The sequence below is a fragment of the Lepus europaeus genome, unplaced genomic scaffold (genome assembly GCF_033115175.1).
Source record: "Lepus europaeus isolate LE1 unplaced genomic scaffold, mLepTim1.pri SCAFFOLD_34, whole genome shotgun sequence".
In the NCBI taxonomy this organism is placed as follows: Eukaryota; Metazoa; Chordata; class Mammalia; order Lagomorpha; family Leporidae; genus Lepus; species Lepus europaeus.
In genome coordinates this window covers 2979646-3005384 of record NW_026909213.1, presented here as the reverse complement: position 1 = coordinate 3005384, position 25739 = coordinate 2979646, and the positions used below count along the sequence as shown (strand labels likewise).

Genomic DNA, 25739 nt, shown 5'->3' with positions numbered 1-25739 from the left:
AAGAATCTGTGCGTGCGCATTCCTGCCCATGAGCCTCTGAGTTAGGAACAGAGGAAGCTCATTCACAGACCAGAGTCAGTACCGAGAGCCTGCTCTGACTGCTCTTATCCTTTCCACACATTCACTGCCTCTCGCTCCGCACCGCAATCCCAGGCAGTTTGCAAGCACACACCCAGAGCCTGGCACTCGCTGTGCTGTGCCTCTTCATGTGCTGCCTGTGGATCCCACGTGCTGGGGATTTTTCTGCTCCACACTCTACTTTGCTCCTCGTGTGCCCTGAAGAAAGAGGACGTGCTCCCTGGACTTTCTGTGGCAAGTAGGGAGTATAGGAAGGGGCCGAGATGCATGTGTGGGGGAGGGGTGGGTTGTAGGGTGGCTGGCGGCTCCCAGATGTGGCTCGCTTGCTTCTCAGTGATCCTGGCAGCTTTTCCCTGCAAAATCAGGGCTGGAATCCGGGCTGTCCTGCCTTCCACCGCTGCTTGCAGCCTTCCAGTGCACAAAGAGTGGCATGTTACCTCTCACAAACTTTCCTTAACGTGCTTTATTTAGTGGTTACAAGGGGAAGGTTGTCGGATGGGGGAGCTGCACAAGCAGGACAGGTAAGAGCACAGCGAAGATCAGCGAGACTCCTGTTCTCTAAATATTTAAATATATTTATTCAAATATTAGTAAGGCTGGTTCTCAACTTTGAGTGGATCAGAGAATGCCATCTGGTTGGGCCTCCTGCTGTATCCAGAGGCTATTCCAGCAGGGCGGGGCTTGATGGTCTTCAGCAGGGAGCCCGAGGGGGCAGGGGTTGGTGAAGGAGGATCAGACTAGAATCTGCTTGATAGTCCCCATCTTGCACCTCATTGTTCCGATTGGGTCCTCGGGGACACCATTGGCAGCTGGGACCCTAAGTATTCAGCTGACTTTTTCCAAGCAGGAGTAGCATGAAAGGTGTGCTGTAGCTTTGTGGATTTCTCTCTCTTCCTTGTTTAGTTGACAGACTTTTTTTCAATCTTGAATTTGAGGCCATGGAATCATAGCTGTTGATTTATTTTGCTGCTTTTTGAGGTCTGTCTTCCTTCTTCTGTTAGCAAGGATGTCAACAGTTATTACTGTTAGGGAAAGAGTTGCAGATTGGTGCCTCCTCACACAGGGCACCACAGTGTTAGGAAAAGAGGCACAGAATAGAGAGGAGGCAGTGTATGAATTTATAGCCAGGCTGAATTTATCAGAGAAAATCGTAGAGGTGGGTGACCAACTGCCTTCAGGTACATTGATGGAACTTGTGGCAGGATGCCCGGACCCCCAGGGGCTATACCTTTTATATTTTAGAAGGGTTAGGGGCAGCAGGTTGAGGGGAATTCCTAGAACTGGGTGGGGCTTTGGGAACCTGAAAAGAATGCAGGGTGGGGAATGAAGGCTATAGGGTGTGAGACTCAATTGAGATTCAAGGGCAAGGATTACATTCCAATGTTTATTTTGGGCAATGTGCAAGAATGGCTATAGTTTATATCCTTGTTCATCAATTAGCTGCCACTGATCCCTTTGCAATGTGAGCTGAAGTTAACACAATCTACTGTGTGGGTCAACTGGAGCTATTTCAATCTGGATTTGCATAAAGTGGAGGACTATAAAAACATAAATACAGAAAAGTAACACTTTTTCTCTGCCCAATTCTTTACAGTTACCCAATGATCCACCAAGGTGAATAACTTAATAGTCCATATGATTTTAAGAGGGCCCATTGTTTGTCTTATTTTAGGTTCTATGTTTAAGCCTATGACGTTTTTGACATGGGAAGATATTAGTTCTATATTTTCTTTTTTTCTTAAGATTTATTTAATTAATTTGAAATACAGAGTTACACAGAGAGTTAGAAACAGAGAGAGAGGTCTTTCATCTGCTGGTTCTCTCCCCAGATGGCCACAAGGGTCAGAGTCACGCAGATCTGAAGCCAGGAGCCAGGAGCTTCTTCCAGGTCTCCCACATGGGTGCAGGGGCCAAAGCACTTGGGCATCTTCCACTGCTATCCCAGGCCATAGCAGAGAGCTGGATCAAAAGTGGAGCAGCCTGAACTAGAACTGGTGTCCATATGGGATGCTGGCACTGCAGGCCAGGGCATTAACTCACTGTGCCACAGCACTGGCCCCTAGTTCTATATTTTCATAACTGTTCCTTGGAAGCATCTATACAAGTTGTTAATGTGAGGAAGGGTAAGAAAGAAGAGAAAAAACAAAAAAGTGCCTCTCTCTCCACACAATGATGCCCATATAGTGGAGTAGAAGATGTGGCCTTGAAAACTATCTCTGACTTTCAGTATAATTAAGTTTTCACATGCATAACTGTATTTTAGTGATTTATGTGTTTTTTGTTTTTTTTGACAGGCAGAGTGGACAGTGAGAGAGAGAGACAAAGGTCTTCCTTTTTCCATTGGTTCACCCCCCAATGGCTGCTGCGGCTGGTGCACTGCAGCCAGTGCACTGTGCTGATCCGAAGCCAGGAGCCAGGTGCTTCTCCTGGTCTCCCATGGGGTGCAGGGCCCAAGCACTTGGGCCATCCTCCACTGCACTCCCAGGCCATAGCAGAGAGCTAGACTGGAAAAGGAGCAACCGGGACTAGAAGCCAGTGTGCCAGTGCCACAGGCAGAGGATTAGCCTATTGAGCCACGGCGCCGGCCTATGTGTTGTGGTTTTATCACAGGTTACTAATTGTTGAGCATAATGAGAATATCTAGGAAGTAAAAATAGGAAGTGAATCCTGGATAGTGTCCTTGGATAGCTCAGTTGGAAAGTGGATCATGGATAGAGCCTGGAACACCTTTTGGGACTCCCATGTGGTGGCAAGGACCCAAGTTGTTTGGTTTAAAATAGCTCAGGATTCTGGCCTTTCATACCCCCAGGAGAAGAGATGGAAATAGGAAACAGATCCACCTCAACAGAGACAGGGTGCTTTATTGGAAACAAAGAGGGGCTGCAGCCCATTCTCAGTAGAGGGCTGCTGGCCGGTGAGTCAGGACTCCAGGTTTTATCCAGTTAGGAAGGAATTTTTCACTAAGAGGGGTGGGGAGGTATAGAAGGCAGCTGGGGAAAAATGGTTGTCTCTTTGAAGCCTCAGGGGACTTTCCATTTATTTGTTTCATGAGATGCTCTGTGCCACTTATCAGCTTTTCTATTTGCATTGCAATGAGACAGGAAAGGTCCCTTTGGCACCTAGGATCTCCACAAAAGTGAGGAAGTGGGACAGGGAGCAAGGAAGGAGGAAGAAAGAGAGGAGGAAGGGGAGGGTGGGACAAGTCCTTTACAAGTGTTGGGCCATTTTCTGCTGCCTTTCCCAAGCCTATTAGTGGAGAACTGGATTGGAAGTGGAGCAGCTAAGACTTGAACTGGTGCTCACATAGAATGTTGGCATTGCAGGAGGTACCTTAAACCAGTGTGCCACAAAAGTAGGCCATCAATAGACAACTTCAAGTGGAATTAGTGGCTAGGAAAATGCCTGCGGTGCCAGCATCCCATATGGGTGCTGGTTCTAGTCCTGGCTGCTCACTTCCAGTCTAGCTCTCTGCTATGGCCTGGGAAAGCAGTGCAGGATGGCCCAAGTCCTTGGGCCCCTGCACTCACGTAGGAGACCAGGAAGAAGCTCCTGGCTCCTGGCTTCGGATCGGCACAGCTCCAACTGTTGCAGCCATTTGGGGAGTGAACCAACAGAAGGAAGACTTTTCTCTCTGTCTTTCCCTCTCACTGTAACTCTAACTCTCAAATAAAATAAACAAATCTTAAAAAAAAAAAAAAGAAAGAAAATGCATTCTAAAGTTACAAGGAAAATGGAAAAAAGTTTCTGCTAACTCCAGTAGGTTCTAAGGGCCTTTATTGGACATCGGCTCTGACTTGGCCAATAAGCAAAGCTAAAGAAGTCAGAACTTTAGTTATCATTTTACTCTAAATCAGAGATGAGGAACAGCCAATCTGTGGGCCATATAGAGTCCATGAAATCATTTGTTCTGGCCCTGCCAAGGCAACTGCTTGTGGTACTGGATAATCAATCTATGGCATATGAATTTCTAATTTGGTAATTTTGTGTGATCCATCAATGATTATAAAATCAATGATTTTATAAATATCCAAATGACTTGGCAGAAAAAAAAACATTCCCACCCCTGTCAAATGTAAATGACAGGCCAGCACGGTGGCTCACTAGGCTAATCCTCTGCCTGTGGTGCTGGTACTCTGGGTTCTAGTCCTGGTTGGGGTGCTGGTTCTGTCTTGGTTGCTCCTCTTCCACTCCTGCTCTCTGCTGTGGCCTGGGGAGGCAGTGGAGGACGGCCCAAGTGCTTGGGCCCTGCACCCACATGGGAGACCAGGAGGAAGCACCCAGCTCTTGGTTTTGGATTAGTGCAGCACGCCAGCCATAGCAGGCATTTTGGGGGTGAACTAATGGAAGGAAGACCTTTCTCTCTGTCTCACTGTCTAACTCTGCCTGTCCAAAAAAAAAAAGTTAATGGCAAATCCAAGGCAGTTCACAAATCTGTTTGAATGAATGGCTACAGTTACCATTCCTGTGGAAGACAGACACTTCTAGACAACACATTCCAAAGACATCAATTATGTTTCTACATACTATCAAAGGATGTCAATCATGTGGTTGAAATTGATTTATTACTTCTCAGAAAGAGAAATAGGAATCCTGTGTGATGAGAGAGGTGTGTGCATCAAAAATAGTGTTGCTACTATTGGTTCACAAGGAGCCTGTTTCTGGAAACAGTCTTTTAAAATGGCATGTGGAGATGCATGTTTATGGCCAGTGTGCATGAAGTATCCATGTGTACAATTTGTACCAACTCATGTGCAGGTGTTCTTTTCTAGATGTGCAAGATGTGGAGATTCTTCAGTGTCTGGTCTTTGTTGGGGAGATGAAGAGAGGATGCATAAGTGGGTGAATTGTAAAACTCAAAACTGGTCTCTGAATATCAGGTCTACCATGAATGGTGCTTCTTTAAAATATAGATTCCCCCACCTACGCTATTGGGTGACTTGGCTTTGCAAAGTTCATTCCCATGGAATATTGTGTTTGAAGGTTTTTGTAAGTCTTTTTCTTGATTCAGGTTCATTTTACCTGCAATGTGTATAGACCAAAGTCAGCTATGTATAGACAACAGGAAGCTGTCTGTTGATTTTCCTGAGTGACCATGATGTGCTGCTCCCCCTTAGTGGCTCCTTAAACCTGTGGTGGCTCTTGCCTGAGCATCTGTAAGCCAGAAAGATGAAGTCTCCACAAATTGAGATTTCCATTTTTTTTCTTCCCTTTCTTCTCCACTTTTTCTCTTTGCTGTTTCTGCTGGTCTGCAAAGGGGGTGATGGCCCAGAAATAGTCACTGCCTTGATCCAAGATGCCACTTGGCCTCTCTCACTGGGAAGACTGCTTCTCTTGTGACTCTGGCCATTGAAAGAGACTCTGATGGACTCACATTGGGCACTTTCAAGTAGACAACTTGTCCTACCTTCCAAGGTTTTGTCAGCGGAGTGAATGCCACCACATTAACAAGTGTGGGTTCCTAGGGAATTTGATGGAGGAAAAACTCTGAAGAAACTCATCCATCTCTCATTTCATTGCTTTTCTCATTTTATTTCTCTGGTCTTGACATTATTTTCTAGCTTTTCCATTGATTCACATCTAGTAGACTGCATGTAATTCTGTTTTCATAACTGTCAGCTCTTGTCCACTTCAGGACATTTTTTAGACAAGAATAAAGGTGTTATCAGTCACCATAAAGCATTTCAGGCAGCTGTGTTTTCTTTGTGACTGCAAAGCTAAACAGCTGACTTCTCTTGGGACCTAACAGGTTTACTAAGGGGTTATTCTGGGACTCACATTGAGCACTAGACATAGTTGTCTTTTGTGTCTGGTTCATATTTCATGTTTCCTCTTGTGGAAAAGCTTTGCTCGTATTCTCTGCCTGGTTGGATGACACCTGCCCATAGTGGGAACTAAACCGTTATTTGGCTCACATGGGTAGTTTTCTTGACTCCTGGTAAGAATTGATGAATTGATGATGTTTTTTCAACCCACATTATATTCTGAGATTTATTTCACTTTATTTTCTTAAGAAAACTACATCTGAGCTTTTCTCCTCCTCTTCTGAAATTAGTATGCTTCCATCTTCTTTATAACCACAGATATGAATACCTTTTCTCCTTCTGTTTATGATGTTCAGAAGAGTAATGGAGATATTTCAGCTCTCTCCACTGTCAGCACATCTTCCTTAGGCTGTCTCCTTGAATTAGGCACTGGGTTAACTTGGGCACACTAAAGGGGATCTGCCTATTGTTAGTGTAACTTTACAGTAAAAGTCATCATAAAATCAACCTGCCTTGTAAACCTCTCATCTGTTATTTTGAAATATGTTGTAAGTGTGTTTTATGTCAGTGTCTGTAAGCTGGAGACTTCCCACTTAAGGCAGAAGGCTGCTGAGGGATACCACAACCATAGCTTTGCTCTGTTATTTGTATGTGGCTCCTCTTTTACCTTTTCCCTTTATTTGTAAGAATTAAGCATTTTATTTTAAAGGTAGATTTACAGAGGAAGAGGGAGAAACAGAAGGAGGAGGATCTTCAATTTGCCTGTTCATTGCCACAATGAACAGGATTGAGCCAGTTGAAAGCCTGGAGCCTGGAATTCCATCCAAGTCTCCCATGTGGGAGCAGGGGCCCAAATACTTGGATCATCTGCTTCTTCCCCAAGTGCATTAACAGACAGATCAAAAGTGGAGCAGCTGTGACTTAAACTGGCACTCATGGGGCCAGCATTTTGGCACCATGAGCTAAAACCATTGCCTGCAATTCTGGCATCCCAAATAGGTGATAGTTCATATCCCAGTTGCTTCACTTATGATCCAGCTCCCTGTTAATCTTCTGGGAAAAGAGTGAAGGATGGCTCAAGTGTTTGAGTTCCTGCTACCTTTGTGGGAGACCTGGATGTGTAGCTCCTGGCTCCTGATTTCCACCTGACTCAGCCCTGGCTGTTGTGCCCATCTGGGGAGAAAAAACTGGCACTCATAGGGGATGCAAGCATTTGAGGCTGTGGTGGCTAAACCACTGTGCAACAATACCAGCCCCACCATTCCCCTTCTGTTGAATTGTGTGTCAAGGTCTGTTAAGATGTGTCAAGATGTCTGTTAAACAGGTGTCAGCAATACATTTGAATGTTGTATTTTACTTTGTCATCTGTTGAGTGAGAGGTAGTGATCAAGGCTAGCTGTAATGTGATCAGTGGCTAAAGCTGCTATGCGTTAGGATGAAAATGACTCAATCTTTTTATTTCCTCAAATATAAGTAGAAAATGAAACTCTGAAATGGCATGTTGATCAGGACATTCTTGAGATTGTGGTCAGCAGGGTGGAGAAATTTTGTTTAACACATGTCTGCCTTGTCTAGTGCTCTGTGTTCTCCTTCCATTGTACATACAGGGAGCCTATGACAATGTCTGTGATTGATTGAAGGTGTTTGGGCAGCTCTGCAGTATCTGAAGTTCCCTGTGTGACCATCTCCAATTAGAAACCTAGGTGCAAAGTGAGGAGGATACTGTCACCCTGAAACCTTCCTGGGTTTGTGCCCCTTGCTCCTTTTCTTTTCCTTCAATACTGAAGCAGCCTTAAAAAGAGTTATACTGGGTAGCATTGGTGCTTTTGATATTTGAGTGCTTGGAAAGCAAGATAAATTATTTTTCTATAGGAAAACATTAAGAGGCACTAGACAGCACTAGCTTTCTTGGATCCATCATATGTCAACTTGAGTCATAACATTTATGATCAGTTTTTTATTTTATAATTTTTTTTAAAATCAGAAAGCGGAATAACAGGATTTGTTTTTGTGTTCATTTCTTTTTAATTTTAATTTTTTTCTTTTATTCTAGGATGTTCCATCTGCTGGTTCACTCCCCAAATGGCTATAACAGCCTGTGCTGTGCTAGACTGAGGCCAGGAGCCATAAGCCAGATTCCTGATGTGGCTGTAGGGGCCCAAGAAGTTGGACCATCCTCTGCTACTTTTCCAGACCATTAGCAGGGAGCTGGATGGGAAGTGGAGCCACCAGGAAATGATCTGGTACCTATTAGGGATGGTGGCTCTGCAGGCTATGGTTTTAATTAGCTGCACCAGAGTGTGGATCTTTTTTAAAAAATGTTTATTTATTTACTTGAAAGGCAGAGTTAGAAACAGGGAAAGATACCTGCACCCCCACCACACAAAGAGATAGATAGAGATAGAGAAACAAAGAGAGAGAAATGAATCTTTCATCTACTGGTTTGTTCCCTCAGTGGTCACAACAGCCACGGCTGGGCTGGGTCAATGCAGGAACCAAGAGATTCATTCAGGTCTCCTATGGAGGAGAAGGGACATAACCACTTAGGCTATCCTCTGCTACATTACCTGGAAGCTGGATTAGAAGTAGGGTAGCTGGGACATGAACCCCAGCCCATGTGGGATGCCAGTGTCATACGTAGTGGCTTTACTTAATATGCCACAATGCTGGTTCCACATATGCTAGAAATATAATTAAGGGGTGTTAGAAGACCTGCTTATTGACATTGGATGCCATTCAGGCATGCCCTACAGAATCATTTTGAAATAAGTAACATTCTTCACATGACTGAATGACAGTCTACAAGACTGCTCCAAAGGGAGAGAGTTGCAGGGGCATATGGGGCAATGATGCAGAAAAGGGATGAGGGGTGAGGGAGGAGGGGAAAGCCAGAAGAGAGGTCAGGAAGTATTCAAAGGCACAAATAGAGCACAGGTCATTTGTGTAGATTGTCAAAATTAGCCTTTTATCTTTTAGAGTTTTTATTTTTTAAATTTAAAGTTCAATTTTTTAAAATAGTTTGTGATATAGTTGACTTATTTTTCAGTTTTTTTACGTAGATATTTTATAAAAAATAGAGTAGAGAACTGCTATGATTAAATGCAAAAAGACACTCCTAAATAAGCAGTTTTCATACAGGGGTGAATATGGCTTTGTGTGTGTGTGTGTGTGTGTCCTTTGCTAAGAGCAGAAGTTTTATGACTGAATATGAAGTCATTAAAATCAGTTGTATAATGCAAATGCTGACCACTTCTACTGACATGGTTACTGCTGGCTCACATTCTACTTCCCTATATAGATAGTTCACATGTGAGTAGAATGAAAAGCGGTGCAGACCTGGAATAATGCACATGTGCCCTTTGCTTAAACCAGGGGACTGAAGGACAGTTCGTTGTGTCAGGTTGCATTTTTCTGTAGAATGAAATATAGCCATTTGGGTAAAGTGTCCTTTCTCCTAGAGGATGACTCCCATTGGCTTGCTTGTCCATCCACCTGACATCACAGGTTGATTTCCAAGGCAGTTGTTGGGCTATCTGGAAAAAAAGAAGCCTCTTCAGGGATGAATTATTTCCCCTGAAAAAATAATACAAATAGCAACAATAAAATGAAGAAAATCATGAGCTGTTGATTCCAAGACAATAATCCTGTTCAGTACAGAATATAGAAAAGAAGATTTTTTTTAAATGAAAAATGAGATAAGTAGTTTGCAAGAAGAGCTTCATGTAGGGTGCAGAATTCCCTAGGAACAGGACTGAAGTAATTTCCTTTAATTGTTCCTCCCTGGGGTAGTTCCTGATGCTCGTTGCTCAGGGAAATAATAATAATAATAATATTTATAGACCAATTGCAAATGGCCCATGTGTATCCTACATATGAATTGTCTACAGGTATGTTCCCCAAGGCTTTTAAAATAAGACTTTACAACAGAAAAGGTTGGCATCGTCTTCTGTCTTGTGCTAGAATCTGTGCATTTATTACCTGTTTATCACCCTGGCTCCTATTGTGCACATCTGTTGCTAGTTCTTTTTAGGTCACTCTTGTATCCAGATTCCTGAATAGGTGACACAATTTTTTTTTTTTTTTTAAGATTTATTTATTTATTTGATAGGCAGAAACAGAGAGGCATCTTCCATATGCTGGCTCACTTCCCAAATGGCTGCAGTGGCTGGAGCCAGACTGATCTAAAGCCAGGAACCAGGAGCTTCCTCCAGGCCTCTCATACAGGTGTAGGGGCCCAAAAATTTGGGCTGTCTTCTGCTTTCTCAGGCCATTCATTGCAAAGGGCTGGATCAGAAGTGGAGTAGCCAGGACTTGAACTTGGGCCCATATGGGATGCCAGCATGATAGGTGGTGGTTTTTACCCACTTCACCACAGTGCTAGCCCCTTGATGCAATCTTTGGCCAGCCTGTTGTTCTGCTCACTCAGTCTAAATTGGAGTTGGCTAGTTTGTGCACCCATTCCAGGTTAAAGGGGCCCAGAACTGCCATGGCTGGCTCTTCCTTCTTGCTCACTCAGGAGATGGACTTTGTTCCCAGGTCCCAAGTGCATTGCTTGGTCCTCTTTCCTTGGTTCCCCTAATGACCAGGCTGATTCTCAGGTAGGCAGGAAACCTGTTGGCTCACAGCAGCGTCTGGGTTAATGTTTTTCTCTCCTCTGTGATACAGTTAAAGTTTTCTCTTAGATACCAGAAACCTTCAGTGGGAGGTATTATTTATGCTATACTGAGATGTGTCTTCATAAAGGCAGATATCACCAAGGACTCTGTCCTTGGGATCAGTTCACCCAGGCCTGAATGGAGTTCCAGGATCCTGGCTTCAGTTTGGCACATTCCCAGCTGTTGTGGGCATTTGGGGAGGTACCAGCAAATGGAAGAAATCTGTTCTCCTTCTTCCCCTGCTTTTCAAAGGAAATGAAAAAAATAAATAATTAAAAAATTGGAAAAAATAGATTTTGCCTTATGTCCTAAGGGGGATCAAAAATCACTGTTGCTGTATGTAGCACTCATTTGTACACTTTGCAAATATTCTCACTTTCTTAGCAGCATGCTTATTTCTAAGATGCTTCACAGGCAGAAAGATAGTGAAGTCATTGATTTTTCTCTGAGCCTTCCTCCTAAGTGGATTATTTAATGAAGCTGATTCTGGGTGATTGGTCAGAAGTTGGGGTACAGAGGTTGCTGTTAGAGGAATAGAGCTGTCACTGCCCATTCTACTCTGCCCCAACCCTGCAACCCATGCTTGCCTTTGGATTCTATTTTTAGAGCTTTGGAATGAGGCAGTAGTGATTCAATAAAAAAAAAGCTTTTAATTTTTAAACAGATTTATATTTATTAATATAAAGAAAACAGATTCCATGTATTTAATGGATACAATTCTAAGAACATAACAATACTTCTTTGCCTATTTCCTCCTCCTTTCTTCATTTCTGTTTTTAAGGCTTTAAGAAGTTGGTTTTATTTCTTAACCTTATTTTTATTACCTCTTCTCCAGTCTTCCTGTCCAATATGGTACTTATAGGTTTTAATTTTTTCCTTTCTTTCATCTACTTTTTTGCCTACTCCCACTCCAGTTCCAAAGAAGGAATAATGAATAAAAATCATTAGTTATTGTTTCAAAGACAGGAATTCTATCTAGTATGGAATATAGGAAAAAAAATTCCATTTTTTAAAAAGATTTATTTATTTTGAAAGTCAGAGTTACACAGAGAGAGGAGAGGCAGAGAGAGAGAGAGAGCGATATGATGGTTCACTTCCCAGTTGGCTGCAATAGCCGGAGCTGTGCCAATCTGAAGCCAGGGGCCAGTTGCTTCCTCTGGTCTCCCACAGGGGTTCAGGGGCCCAAGGACTTGGGCCATCTTCTGCTGCTTTCCTAGGCCATAGCAGAGACCTGGATTGGAAGTGGAGCAGCTGGGTCTTGAACTGGTGCCCATATGGGATGCCGGCACTTCAGGGCAGGGTGTTAACATGCTGAGCCAGAGCGCCGGCCCTGATTCCATTGTTTTTAAAGTTACTTGTATTTTTTTTTCTTTTTATAAGGTTTATTAATTTCCTTGAAAGGCAGAGTTACAGAGAAAGAGATCTTCTATCTGCTGGTTCACTCCCCAAATGACAATGGCCAAGGTTGGGCTAGACTAAAGCCAGGAGCTAGGCGCTTCATTCAGGTCTCCTACATGGGAGCAGGGGCCCGAGCACCTGGGTCATCATCTGCTGCTTTCTCAGGCTCATTAGCAGGGAGCTGGATCAGAAGTCGAGCAGCCAGGACTCAAACTGGCACCCTTTGGAATGCCAGCACTAAAAGCAGGAGCTTTACTATGGCTATGCCACAGTGCCAGCCCCAGACTCCATTTTAACAAAAGACAATATAGAATTCTTCTAGATGGCTTTTCCCTGTGGCTACACCAATAGGAATTTATTTCTTCTTATAATGTGACCCAGATTAATTACTTCCATGTTTCCTGATTAACATTCTCTATTGGTTCAGGAGCTGGCAGGTTGGGAGGCCAGGAAAAGAGCACCTGTTTTCTGTTGTGCTGAGCTCCATGGAAGCCATACAGGAAGTTTGTAAGCAGGAAAAGTGAGGTTGGAGGCATGAGAGAAGGCAATGAAGAGGGTGAGTATAGAGGAAATAAGTGCACAGAAAAGTTTGGTAAGAAAACTAAGTGTGATCAGAGAGCTAGAAAGAAGAAAAGAAAGCTTGAAGATAGAGATCAAAAGAGATGGTAAGTGGAAGCATCTGAGGGATTTCTGATCACACATACACTTATTGAAGGTGTTAGAAAATGGGTTCTTGCACTCATTGGTGTGAGTGTAATGCAGTAGAGTCTCTTTGGAGGAAAAATTTGACAGATCTCTCTACAAAATATTTTAAATGCAAATGTTCTTGGTATGATTTAACTGCATGAATTTATCTTACATATATTTGGGCAAATACATAAAGCCATGTAAGTTCTTTGTAATATTGTTCATCATAGGAATAAAACAGAAACAACCTAAATGTATATTGATAGAGAATGGTAAAATACATTATGGTATATGTGTACAATGAAATAGTGAATATGTAATGATCTGAAAAATGATTTAGGTACAGAGTACTTTTAAGTAAAACAAGGTACAGAAAAAAATGCCACTTTTCAATGAAAAAAAAAAGGCACATGTATATATATCTCTTTTAAAAATTTTATTTACTCATTTTCATTTCATTCATAAGATAGAGAGACAGGCAGGGAGGGATTTTTCATCTGCTGATTCACTTCCCAAATGGCTGCAATGGCTGCAATGGCTGGAGATGGGCCAGGCTGAAGCCAGAAGCTCCAACTGGGTCTCCCACATGGGTGCCAAAGCCATGGACTTTGGCCATCTTTTGCTGCCTCTCAGGCACATTCACAGATATTTCAATCAAAGTGGAGTATCCAGGACACAAGTTATTGCCTATAAAGGATGCCAGCATCAAAGACTGTGGCTTCACCCACTATACCACAATGTTGGCCCATGCATATATATCTTTATGAAGGCCCTTCAAAAGGTTCATGGAAAATGGAGTTAAAAGCTGACATTATTTTGGTGCAAAAATTAAGATTCTTTTAATTTTTTTTCATAACACACTCAATGGTTTTGAAACCTTCTTGTATGCATGGACTTAAAAATTTGTTACAGTAAAACAGACAATAATTTAATTCCACTTTTTTATGATGTTTTAAAGTACCCTTCTATATTTGCATATGGAAGTCTCAGAATGGAATGTAAGAATCTTTTAAGAGTAGTGTGTTCTGTGAAGTATGACTAGTACTCCCTAGAAAGAAGGGAATAATGCTTATATTTTTATGTTCTGCAATTTTTAATAGCTAATATGCACATTATTGCTAAAGATATATTTTCTAAAGGTAGAGACTGAGAAAGTGAGAGATAGATCTTCCATTACTGGTTCACTCCCCAAATGGCTATAATAACTAGGGTGGGCCAAGATGAGGCCAATGACCAGGAACCCCATCTGGATCTCCCACATAGTTGTTGGGTACCCAAGCACTTGGACCATCTTCCTCTGCCTTCCCAAGTGCATTACCAGGAAGCTAGATTATCAGGAAGCTGGAACAGAAGAGGAGCCAGGACTCATATCAGGCTTTTATGGGATGCTGGCACTCCAAGCAGCATCAGCTTAACCTACATAATCACAATACTGCCCCATGTATTATTTTTATAATTAAAAGATCTAAAAGACTCTGATTTTCAAATAATAATTTGGAGTTATTGGAATAGAAAAAGGATATTATGTATCTAATCTGCATGTTAGATTCATTTCCTCCAGACATGAAGCAATGAAATTCTGGATGGCCATGCACATGAAACCTCAAGTGGAGACAGTTTCTGTGAGCTGATGTTGCAGCCCCTTGAGAAGCCACCTTCTGCCAGAACCCTGTCTTGACCATGAGTCCCTACATCACCCCTATTCAGCTTGAAAAAGTAAAAGCTGTCTTCACCTTAACCTCTGACAGCAGCTAGGGTTTCCATAAGCAGAGGGATGAAATGGGGGAGCTCAGGACTATAAGCAGACCAGACTTACTCCATCCTACAGCTCCTTGCCAGCACATACACGCTAAACACAACAGGAGTGTTAAGACATATAACTGTCTTCACACTGTGGACAGGACTCTTGCTTTCCTACATCCTCCTTTGTCCTTATCATTCTTGTCATCTTTTCCACTAGGGGCAATGTTTCTCATTTCTCCTTTTAGCCCCATAATCATAGTGCTCCTATACCTACCGTGTATAATTGACCTGCCTCAAAGATCATTACAGGAGCATTTGACTGCTGTATGCCAAGCCATCATGCAAGAACACAAGATTGCACTTCTTCAATCAATCTGTTCCAGAGTATAGATACCTCATCCCATTTCCATGCTTCATATCAGCAGTAAGTAGCTGAAAAAAAACAGCACCCCATCTCCTTATCTATACTCAGAGTCAGGATTGATGGAACAAGGACATAAGCCTCAATCATTTTAGGTTCTTGTTACCCCTGCCTTCTTTCAAGAAACCAGTGCAGTCTCACATCCTGTATTGTTTCCCACCACACCTCCTGCATTCTTCAGGTTTGACCACCCACAAATGAACTTGAAAAACCTGTGTGGAAAAGCTCACCTCCACATACTGTTCTGCATCCCCACTCCTAGCCCACCTAAATTATAACAAGGCCCAGCTTCCTGGGGTCTTTGCTCTCTGTCATGTTTGGTCTGTATGCACACTGGTAGTTGGTAAACCTCTGCAACATTTTTTTTTTTTAAATAAATGTGGTCTGGTTGTCTCCTCTGTTTCAGCTCTCTTTTCCTTACAGCTTGTCCCAGCCCCAGTCATTGAAGTCACTTAGGGAGTGAACTAATGGATGAGAGACTTCTCCCTCTCTCTGTAAATCTGCTTTTAAAATGAAAATAAATATTTAAAAAAGAAGATAGTATATAAATAGTACCACATTGGTTGTGGTAAGTGTACCATGTTAATATGAGATGTTAGTAATAGTGAGAACTGGAGTGTGAGATATCTATAAACACTTTTGTCTTTGCAATTTTTTCTGTAAATCTGAAAAATCTTTTAAAATAACATTTATTTTGGAAAAAAAAAAAACTTGGAAGTCTACATTATGGGAAATGGCCATAACTTGGCATTTAAAAGTTGAAAATTGAAGTGATGGGCTGGCGCCATGGCTCACTAGGCTAATCCTCCACCTGCGGCACCGGCACCCTGTGTTCTAGTACCAGTTGGGGCTCCAGATTCTGTCCCGGTTGCTCCTCTTCCAGTCCAGCTCTCTGTTGAGCCCAGGAATGCAGTGGAGGATGGCCCAAGTGCTTGGGCCTTCCACCCGCATGGGAGACCAGGAGGAAACACCTGACTCCTGGCTTTGGATCGGTGCAGTGCACCAGCCATAGCGGCCATTTGGGGGGGTGAACCAATGGAAAAGGAAGACCTTTCTCTCTGTCTCTCTCTCTCACTGTCTAATTCTGGCTGTCAAGAAAAAAAGAAAATTGAAGTGATGAATTAATACAGAAAAATTGTTACCCTGGATCTAGAGCAAATTAATTGGTTATGCTTCCTTCAAATGATGAAATGAATGGGAGTATAGTCATAGTTGTTGGAAAAGTCATTTTGTTTTCAAAATTAATTTGATGAATAAGTTTTTTTTTAAAAAGATTTTTATTTATTTGTTTGAGAGAGTTACAGACAGTGAGAGAGAGAGACAAAGAGAAGGATCTTCCTTCTGTTGGTTCACTTCCCAAATGGCTGCAACAGCTGGAGCTAAACTGATCCAAAGCCAGGAGCCAAGAGCTTCTGGGCTTACCACACAAGTGAAGGGGCCCAAGGACTTGGGCCATCTTCTACTGCTTTCCCAGGCCAGAGCAGAGAGCTAGATTAGAAAAGCAATAGCCAGGAGTAGAACTGGCACCCATACAGGATGCCAGCACCACAAGCAGAGGATTGACCTACTGCACCATGGTGCCAGCCCCGATGAATAAGTTATTTAAAAAATTATGTGATGGTTATTTAAATCTCATAATCCAGAAATCACAGACTCATTGCAAGCTATGTGGTAAAAGAGTTTAAAAATGAAGGCCTTAGTGTGGGTGTTATGTTTTTTTTTCAAAGATTTATTTATTTATTTGAAAGTCCAAGTTACACAGAGAGAGGAGAGGCAGAGAGAGAGAGGTCTTCTGTCTGATGGTTTACTCCCCAAATGGCTGCAGCAGCTGGAGCTATACCAATCCGAAGCCAGGAGCCAGGAGCTTCTTCCTGGTCTCCCATGTGGGTGCAGGGACCCAAGGACTTGGGCCATCTTCTACAGCTTTCCCAGGCCAGAGCAGAGAGCTGGGTTAGAAGAGTAGCAGCCAGGACTAGAACCAACACCCATATGAGATGCCGGTACCACAAGCAGTGGATTATCTTACTGCACCATGGTGCCAGCCCAATGAATAAGTTATTTAAAAAATTAAGTGATGGTTATTTAAATCTTATAACCCAGAAATCACAAACTCATTGAAAGCTACATGGTGAAAAGAATTTAAAAATGGAAGAAAAAATGGTGTTATGTTGTAGTGAGTTAAGCTTCCACTTGGGATATCTTCATCCTATGATGGAGTACATGGAATCTTATCTTGTCACCACTCCAGTCTAGCTTCTTGTTGATGCTGAAGAATGAGAAGCAACATACGATGGTCCACGTCCTTAGATTCTATTCTGTCCAGCAATATGAGAGAACCTGGTTCCTGAGTCCGCATGGCCCAGTTTCATTTGGGAAGAAAACCAACAGATGGAAGATTGTCTATCTTTTTCTTTGTTCATTTTCCCTCTTTTGTTCACTTTTTCAAGTAAATGAATCAGAGAAAAAAATTTTTTTGAATGAAGAGACTTAAAAGTGATCAAATGCTTGCTGTTTTCTTTAAGTGAACAAAATGGAGTGGACAGAAAGCAGATGTGATTTGTTAATGTAAATCCATTTAGCCAGCTCTGTGAGTGGTGATTTCTATGAGGACTTTTTTCTTTAAGATGGCATGATAGGAGCCAGGTCATGACATCTCATTCCTAGTCATCTTACAAATTAGATCCCTTTGCTCCTCACACAACATCAGAGGTGATTGTAGCCATTGTCTGAGTTCTTTGCAGGATTAGGATTGAGGAACAGAGCCTTACCATTGACTCAATATGATATGTGGTCATCTCTCTTCTTGCCTTTGCTTGAGACCAAATGTAAGAATTTCCCCCTTTGAATCAATTTGTATTATCACCAGAGGAAGGCACCTTGGTATTACCTTTCTCTGTACTAGAGGAAGAATCTCTGGACCCTGTTACCAGTTGTTGGCACCCAGTTTAAGAACTGGTATCCCAGCAGACTCATAGAATGGCAGATGTCCTAAACAACACTCTGGCCTCAGAATCAGCCCTTAAGGCATTCGGATCTGGCTGAAGAGCCCATGAGAGTATTGTAGGCATGGAAAGCCAAGATACCATGGAAAAGAAAAAAAAAAAAAAAAGAAGAAGACCTAAATGAAAGATCTCTGTGAGTGAGATCCCAGTGGAAGGAACGGGGCCATCAAAGGAGGTACCTTTCTCTGAAGGGAGGAGAGAACTTCCACTTTGACTATGACCCTATCGGAATAAGATCAAAGTCAGCGAACTCTAAAGGCTTCCATAGTCCTGGCAACTCATGACTAGAGCCTAGGGAGATTACTGACGCCATGAACAGGAGTGTCAGATTATTAAGTCAGCAACAGAAGTCACTGTGTACTTACATCCCATGTGAGATCTGTCCTTAATGTGTTGTCTAATGTGCAGTGATGCTATAACTAGTACTGAAACAGTATATTTACACTTTGTGTTTCTGCGTGGGTACAAACTGATGAGATCTTTACTAATTATATACTGAATCGATCTTCTGTATATAAAGATACTTGGAAATGAAAAAAAAAACTTGGTATTAAAATGGAAATGGCATAGAAAATTAATTAATTTTAAAAAAAAATATTATGTAGGATCTCTGTCTTTAATGTGCTGTACACTCTTATTTAATGCTATAACTAGTACTCCAACTGTATTTTTTTTTCACTTTGTGTTGTTATATGGGGGCAAACTGTTGAAATTGTTACCTAATATATACTAAACTGATCTTGTGTATATAAAGAGAATTGAAAATGAATCATGATGTGATTGGAAGGGGAGAGGGAGCGGGAAAGGGGAGGGTTGTGGGTGGGAGGGAAGTTTTGGGAGGGGGAAGCCATTGTAACCCATAAACTGTACTTTGGAAATTTATATTCATTAAATAAAATTTTAATAAAAAAAACCTGGTATCCTTGGTAGTATAGGGTACAGTCACTCTGGTATATTTTAATACCATTTTCTAGTTCTTCAGGATTCAAACACAGGTACTACTACACATGATAAGTAGCTTGTTACCCACTCTTCCAAATATACATCTCTCATTTTGATAGGATTTCATTTTGTCTATTAAGATCTATCAAGGATCAATTTTTCCTAAAATTTTCTTTTGATAATTTTCCTAGAACTTATAATACACATTTATAACTGATAAACTCACTTTCAACTAGCAGTTCACTATTTATTGGGCACTCAAATCATATTTCTATAATTTTCTTAAAGATTTGTTTATTTTACTTGAAAGAGTTACACAGAGAGAGAGATAGAAATCTTCCGTCCACTGATTCAAAATTCAGATGGTTGCAATATAGCTGGAGCTGTGCTGATTAGAAACCAGGAACCATGAGCTTCTTCTGGGTCTCACACACAGGTACAGGAGCCTAAGGGCTTGGGCCATCTCCCACTGCTTTCCCAGGCCATAGCAGAGAGCTGGATAGGAAATGGAGCTGCCAGGACATGAACCGGCACCCTTATGGGATGCCATTGCTGCAGGTGGTGGCTTTACCCACTACACCACAGCACCTCCCCCTTCTATATATTTTTTTTAATTCTATTTGAAAGAATTACAGAGAGGTGAGAGATAGAAAGATATCTTCTATCTGCTGGTTCACTCCCCACATGGCTACAAAAGTTGAGGATGGGATAGGCTGAAGTCAGCAGATTCATCTGGTCTTCCATGGGAGTGACAGGGGCCCAAACAATCAGGCCACTTTTGTTGCTTTTCTCAGGCTATTATCAGGGACCTGGATTGGAAGTGGAGCAGTTGGGGCACAAATCAGCATCTGTATGGGATACTGCCATTGCATATGGTGACACCATGATGCCCACTCTCTATAGTTTCTTTTATCTATGAGGAGCTACAATTATCCAGTTCATTTTCAATATTATTATTTTAAATAAACATTTATCCATTAGATCAGATGGAAATAAAGTAAATATTTCATTATACTGTCATTTAACACTTATCACACTCCTTTTTGTGACCTGGCATCTAAATCTTATCTCTTTTTCTCTGATGAATTCCTTTCTTATTTAATTTAAGAGACTTTGAGACAGAGGATTCCTGTTTGTTAATTTATTAAACAAATGTCCACAAATGCCATGGTAAGGATCATGGCAAAAGCTGATTGCTGAGAACTCAATACTGGTTTTCCATGTGAGTTTCATGAACCCAATCATCTGAGCCATCAGCACTGCTTCTCAGGGTCTGCACTAACAAGATTTTGGAGTCAGGAGCTATATCCATATCTAGGAATTGAACTCAGGTACTCCAATAAAGGATAGAAGCTATTTAACTATTGGGCTAAATACCCACCCTCAGTTTATATTTTAAATGTGAGACACAGATGAAAGTTTAATGACCCTCTGTGTATTTTGATAGCAGTATTTAAATAAACCAGGATAAGTATCCTCCCATTTGAGTTCAAGTTTAGCTTTCCAACAGTGACATTTTAGAATACCAATTTATCTGGTTGCAAATCATGTAAAGGCTGATCAGAAAGTTATAGTGAAAAGGCCATCTTGATCTGCTGATTTTGGGGCTGTATATTTCAATAATCAGTGACAGGGATGGAAGGTATTGTCTTCTAACTGTATTTTATGCTGTTATACATGGAAATGTTTTCTTAATTTCATTTTTAATTAGTTTATTGTTAGTATATACAAATGCCTCTGATTTTTAAAATTTTATTGAAATAGTTATTACTGTATACTACTCATTCATTATTATAGGGGATAATGTAATATTTGAACACCATAGAAAAGCTAGACAACATATTTCCATTTCCTCCTCATGTTTTGAGCCTAACAGCTCCTATCCTCCAGTTGTTTATACAGTACTTAATTTGTACACAGTTGTCATCTAACTATACTATGGAACAGCAGAAGTTACTCCTGCCTCACTGTATTTTGCTTCCTGTTACCCATTCCCCCTCTCTCCCTAGCCTCCACACTTCTCAGTCTTTAATAATCATAATTCTATATTCATACCAATTTTTTTCACTTCTATATATGACAAGGAAAGTGGGACATTGTCTTTCTGTGTCTGGCTTATTTCAATTAATTTAATGATCTCTTTTTATACATTTTGCAGGATGTAACAATGTTGTATTTTTTTTGTGTCTAAATGATGTTCCCTTGTCCACTTTTTCATTGATAGACAGCTAGATTGGTTCATGGCTGCTATGAACTGTGTTATAGTGACTATAGGAGAATTGCTGTCTCTTTGATATGAAAGTTTCATTTTCTTCTGATATATAGCCAGGAGTAAGATAACTGTCATACAATAGATCAATTTTTATCTTTTTTGAAGAATGACCATACTGTTCTCCATAACACCTGAACTAAGTTGCATTTTCACCCACAGTGTCTTAGAGTTATCTTTTCCCATATTTTCACAAGCATTTGTTCTTTTTTATCTTTTTGGTATAAGATGACATAATATTGTGGGTTTTTTTCTTATCAGTTTATTAACTTATTAAAAATTTATTTGCTTATTTGAATGGCAGAGTTACAGAGAGAGAAGAAAATACAGAGTTCTTTCATCTATTGGCTCATTCCCTGAAGATTCACAACAGCTTGGGCATGACCAGACTGAAGTTAGGTACTTCAGCTAAGTCTTGAACATAAGAGGCAGGGGTCCAAGACCTTGGGCCATCTTCTGCTACTTCCCAAGTGCATTAGCAGGGAGCTCAATTGGAAGTGGAGTTGCCTGGACACAAACTGGCACTCACATGGGGTGCTGGCACCACAGGTGGCAGCTTAACCCACTGTATCACAATTCAAAATTCTCTTTATCAATTTAAATTCCTCAAAAAAAGTCACTATATTGGCATCCATGTCATTTTCTTTTTATTATTATCATTCAATTTAATGAAGTCTTATTTTTTTTTCAACTATTCCTTTCAAATTGCTCTTCCCAAGATCATTAGTGATTACCATATTGGTTAAATGGAGTTTATGCTTTAAATTTCTCATTTATTGAGTGCGTGGACCAGTGAATGGGAGGACCTCTGTCTGTCTCTGCCTCTGCCTCCCTGTGACTCTACATTTCAAATAAATGAGTGGATCCTTAAAAATAAAGCAAAATAAAATAAAAAAAAAATTAAATGCTGCTTTTGGTAGTATGGGCCTTTTGGTGATATTAATTTTTTCAATTTATTAATAGGAAATATTTAATTTATTGATAGGGAATATTTTCCTTTCAAGCATTTTCTTCTATTTGTAATTTTCATTGTAGACTTTTTTCACTTTCTTGATTTATTCTAAGACAATAAAAGTTTTTTTTAGCTATTCTGAATGGTACTGACATGATAAGTTCTTTATCAGCCATGCGATTTTTGTGTGTTGATTTTATATTTTGGATCTTTACTAAACTCTCTAAGGAGTTTTAATAGTCTTTTACTGAGGTCTTTTGGTTTCCTTATATATAGGATTATGTAATCTGCAGGTAGGGGTAATTTGACTTTCTCCTTTCTAATTTGTATCCCTTTGATTTCTTCTTGCATTGTTGCTCTGTTCAAAACTTTTAGAACTGTTTTGAATAGCATGGTAAGAATGAGTAACTTTGGTCCCAGATCTTATTGAAAATGCTTCCAACATTTTTCATTCAGTATGATGCTGGTTGAAGATTTATCATATATTGTCTTGAATGTGTTAAGAAATGTTCTTTTTATACCCAGTTTGCTTAAGGTTTTTATAATGAAAGCATATTGTATTTTATCAAGTGCTTTCTCTGCATCAGTTGGGATCATCATGTGGTTTTTACTCAGTGTATTTGATGTGTTACATTTATTGATTTGCTTATGTTGAATCATTCTTGCATACCAGGCATACATCCCTCTTGGTCCATGTGAATAATTTTTCTAATGTTTTGTTAAATTCCACTAGTTAGTCTTTAGGTGAAGATTTTTGCGTATATATTCATCAGTGGTATTATTCTGTAATTCTCTTTCTTTGTTGTATATATTTTTTCTGGTTTAGGAATTAAGGTGATGCTGGCCTAATAGAAGGAGTTTGAGAGGATTCCCTCCCTTTCAACAATTTTGAATAGCTGAAGAAGAATTGGAATTAGTTCTTCTTTAAAACTCTGGTAGAATTTAATAGTGAAGCAGTCTGGTTTGGGGCTTTTCTTTGTTTGGAAGGTCTTTATTATTGCTTCAATCTGTCTTGTTTTTTGGTTTGTTTAGGTTTTCTATGTGTCTTCATGACTCAAATTTGGTATATTGTATGTGTCCATGAATCTTGATGACTTTTAGGTTTTCCATTTTGTTAGCCATCACATCAAATGCTCACAGTCTATTTTGCAGTGGCAATCTGAGTTTTGGGTACACCACTTCCAAACCAGTTTCATGCTAACATCACTGGGAAACAGTGGATGATGTCTCAAATTCCTTAGTTCCTGTCACCAAATTATTCTGTCACCTAAGTGGAGGCCTTGAGAGCCTGGTCCACTCACAACTGTTGCAGACATTTAGAGAGTGAACAAGCAGTTGGAGATCTCTCTCCCTCTCTCTTTCTCTTTCTCTGTGTGTATCTCTCTACCTTTTTAAAAATCAATTTAAAATATTTACTTATTTATTTGAAAGTCAAGAATTACAGAGAAAAGGAGAGACCAAGATGTTCCATCAACTGATTCTCTCCTGAGATGGCTTCCATGGACAACGTGTGGCCAGGTTTAAGCCAGGAGATTGTTCTGGGTCTCCCATGTGGGTGGCAGGAACCCCAGTACTTAGGCCATCTTGCTTTTCTCAGCCTATTGGCAAGGAGCTGGTTCAAAAGTGGAATAGCTGGGACTTAAACTGACACCTATACAGGATGCCAACTTAATGAGTGACAGCTTTTCCCATTGAGCCACCACACCAGCTCCCCTCTGCCTTTCAAATAAATAATTAATCTTTAAAAAAGGGGAAAAAAAGACCGAAAGTAGTAAACGTCATCATGATTGAGCATTGGAGAATCTATTGAAATGATCTACTTTTTAAAAGATTTCTTTATATATTTGAAAGTGTCATAGAGTGAGAGAGGGAGAGAGTGATCTTTCTTCTGATTTGTTCACTCCCCAAATGGCTGCAATGATTGCGGCTTCTTCCAGGTCTCTCACATGAGTGAAACATCCTGTGTTGCTTTCCCAGACACATTAGCAGGGAGCTGGATCAGTTTAGAGCATTAATCTCTGATATTCTCCTTGCAGTTCAAGGATGCAAAACCCACCTGGCACAATGTCCCATTTATGGGTGGGCCGAGTGTAACAGCTTTCAACTCTCTAAGGTTTGGGCTAGATTGGTTCTGAGTAATTGTGTTAAAATAGACATTAAGACACAACTCTTGGTTTATGCTTTTTTTTTTTTTTTTTTGACAGGCAGAATTAGAGAGAGAGACAGAGAGAAAGGTCTTCCTTTTACCTTGGTTCACCCCCCCCAAATGGCTGCTACAGCTGGCGCGCTGTGCCAACCCAAAGCCAGGAGCCAGGTGCTTCCTCCTGGTCTCCCATGTGGGTACAGGGCCCAAGCACTTGGGCCATCCTCCACTGCCTTCCTGGGCCACAGCAGAGAGCTAGACTGGAAGAGGAGCAACCAGGACAGAACCGGCACCCCGACAGGTGCAGGATTAGCCTGGTGAGCTGCAGCGCTGGCTATGCTTTGTTTGAAATAGTTTCATGATTGCCACTGATAATGTCTCTGACAACTTTAGGTCTCTGTATCACAACCAATGAAAGCATCCAGAACAGCCATAGTGATATCAACAGGCAGAAGAAGAATGGTGTCCAGCTGAACTTTAAGTGGCTTTTCTTGTTTGCTAGAGAGGTGATTTTCTGCAATAAGCTGACTTCTGAACATAGACAGTAGACATTGGAGGCCATCCCCTCTGTCAAGTGCAGTATGCAAAGTTTGGATCCATTCTATGGTAAAGAGGCCTCAGTAGCCATGCTCAGGTTTTATTGTTCTATATCCATGGCCAGAGTCCTAGTAGACAACATGCATTACACAAAAACCCAAGGACTATAAGATATTAGCCCTGTTTGTTCTTCACAATGTGTCCAATAGTGTCATTCAAGGAGGATGTCATCAATCAATATGATGTATGCTTGTATTCCCATTGGAAAAATTGTTTGCTGGCAAAATCAATGAGGTGCCCATGTATATCCTAGAAGTGTTCCTTCAAAGTGAAGGCAGAGACTGAGAGACTTTTGGTTAAAGCTTTGAACAAAATACAGTTTCCACACTTGTAATAGTGAGACACATCATTTATCTATTGAGGCATCAGATATATTGATATTAGATATATGGTACAGTGGACATAATGGGTGGCACATAGGATTAAGATTTAGTCATCTAACTTGAGATGATATTTATTTTTTCCAGATTTAATAGATAAAATTGGGCTGCCAATAGGGGCAGCGTGGTGGTGCAGGGGGTTAATGCCCTGGCCTAAAGTGCCTGCATCCTATATGGGCTCCGGTTCACGACCCGGCTGCTCTGCTTCATGTCCAGCTCTCTGCTATGGCCTGGGAAAGCAGTAGAAGATGGCCCAAGTCCTTGGGCCCCTGTATCCATGTGGGAGACCTGGAAGAAGCTCCTGGCTTCTGGCCTTGGATCGGTGCAACTCCGGCCGTTGTGGCTATCTGAGGAGTGAACCATCAGATGGAAGACCTCTCTCTAAGTCTGAGGTAAAAAATTTTAATGCATGAAGACCTTGAGTTGGTGTTTTTTTTGTGTGTGTATAGGGCCGTCTTAATAATTTTAGTTTGTGATCTATGAATTTTTATTTTCTGTAGCCAAGTAACTTACAAACTTTATTACTCAAAATGTTAGACCATCACTGCCAGCTGTGGGATTTTTTGAGTACATCTGACTTGAAAATTTAGACAGTACTATAGTTAAAGTGAGATGCAGCATGTAAATTATTTATTTTTCTTCTGATACATGTTTTGAAACTTTTTTTAAAATCTCTGTTGAATATAGTGCTTAAATTTAGTGGGATCCCT

General features: G+C 40.9%; 1 long non-coding RNA gene across 1 annotated transcript; it reads left to right on the top strand.

The window, feature by feature from the left end:
- The first annotated feature begins 221 nt into the window (after positions 1–221).
- Positions 222–25358, top strand: LOC133754958 (uncharacterized). Its single transcript, XR_009865338.1, has 3 exons — positions 222–316; positions 12321–12449; positions 25117–25358. It is a non-coding gene; the product is annotated as an uncharacterized LOC133754958 (long non-coding RNA).
- Positions 25359–25739: the final 381 nt, after the last annotated feature.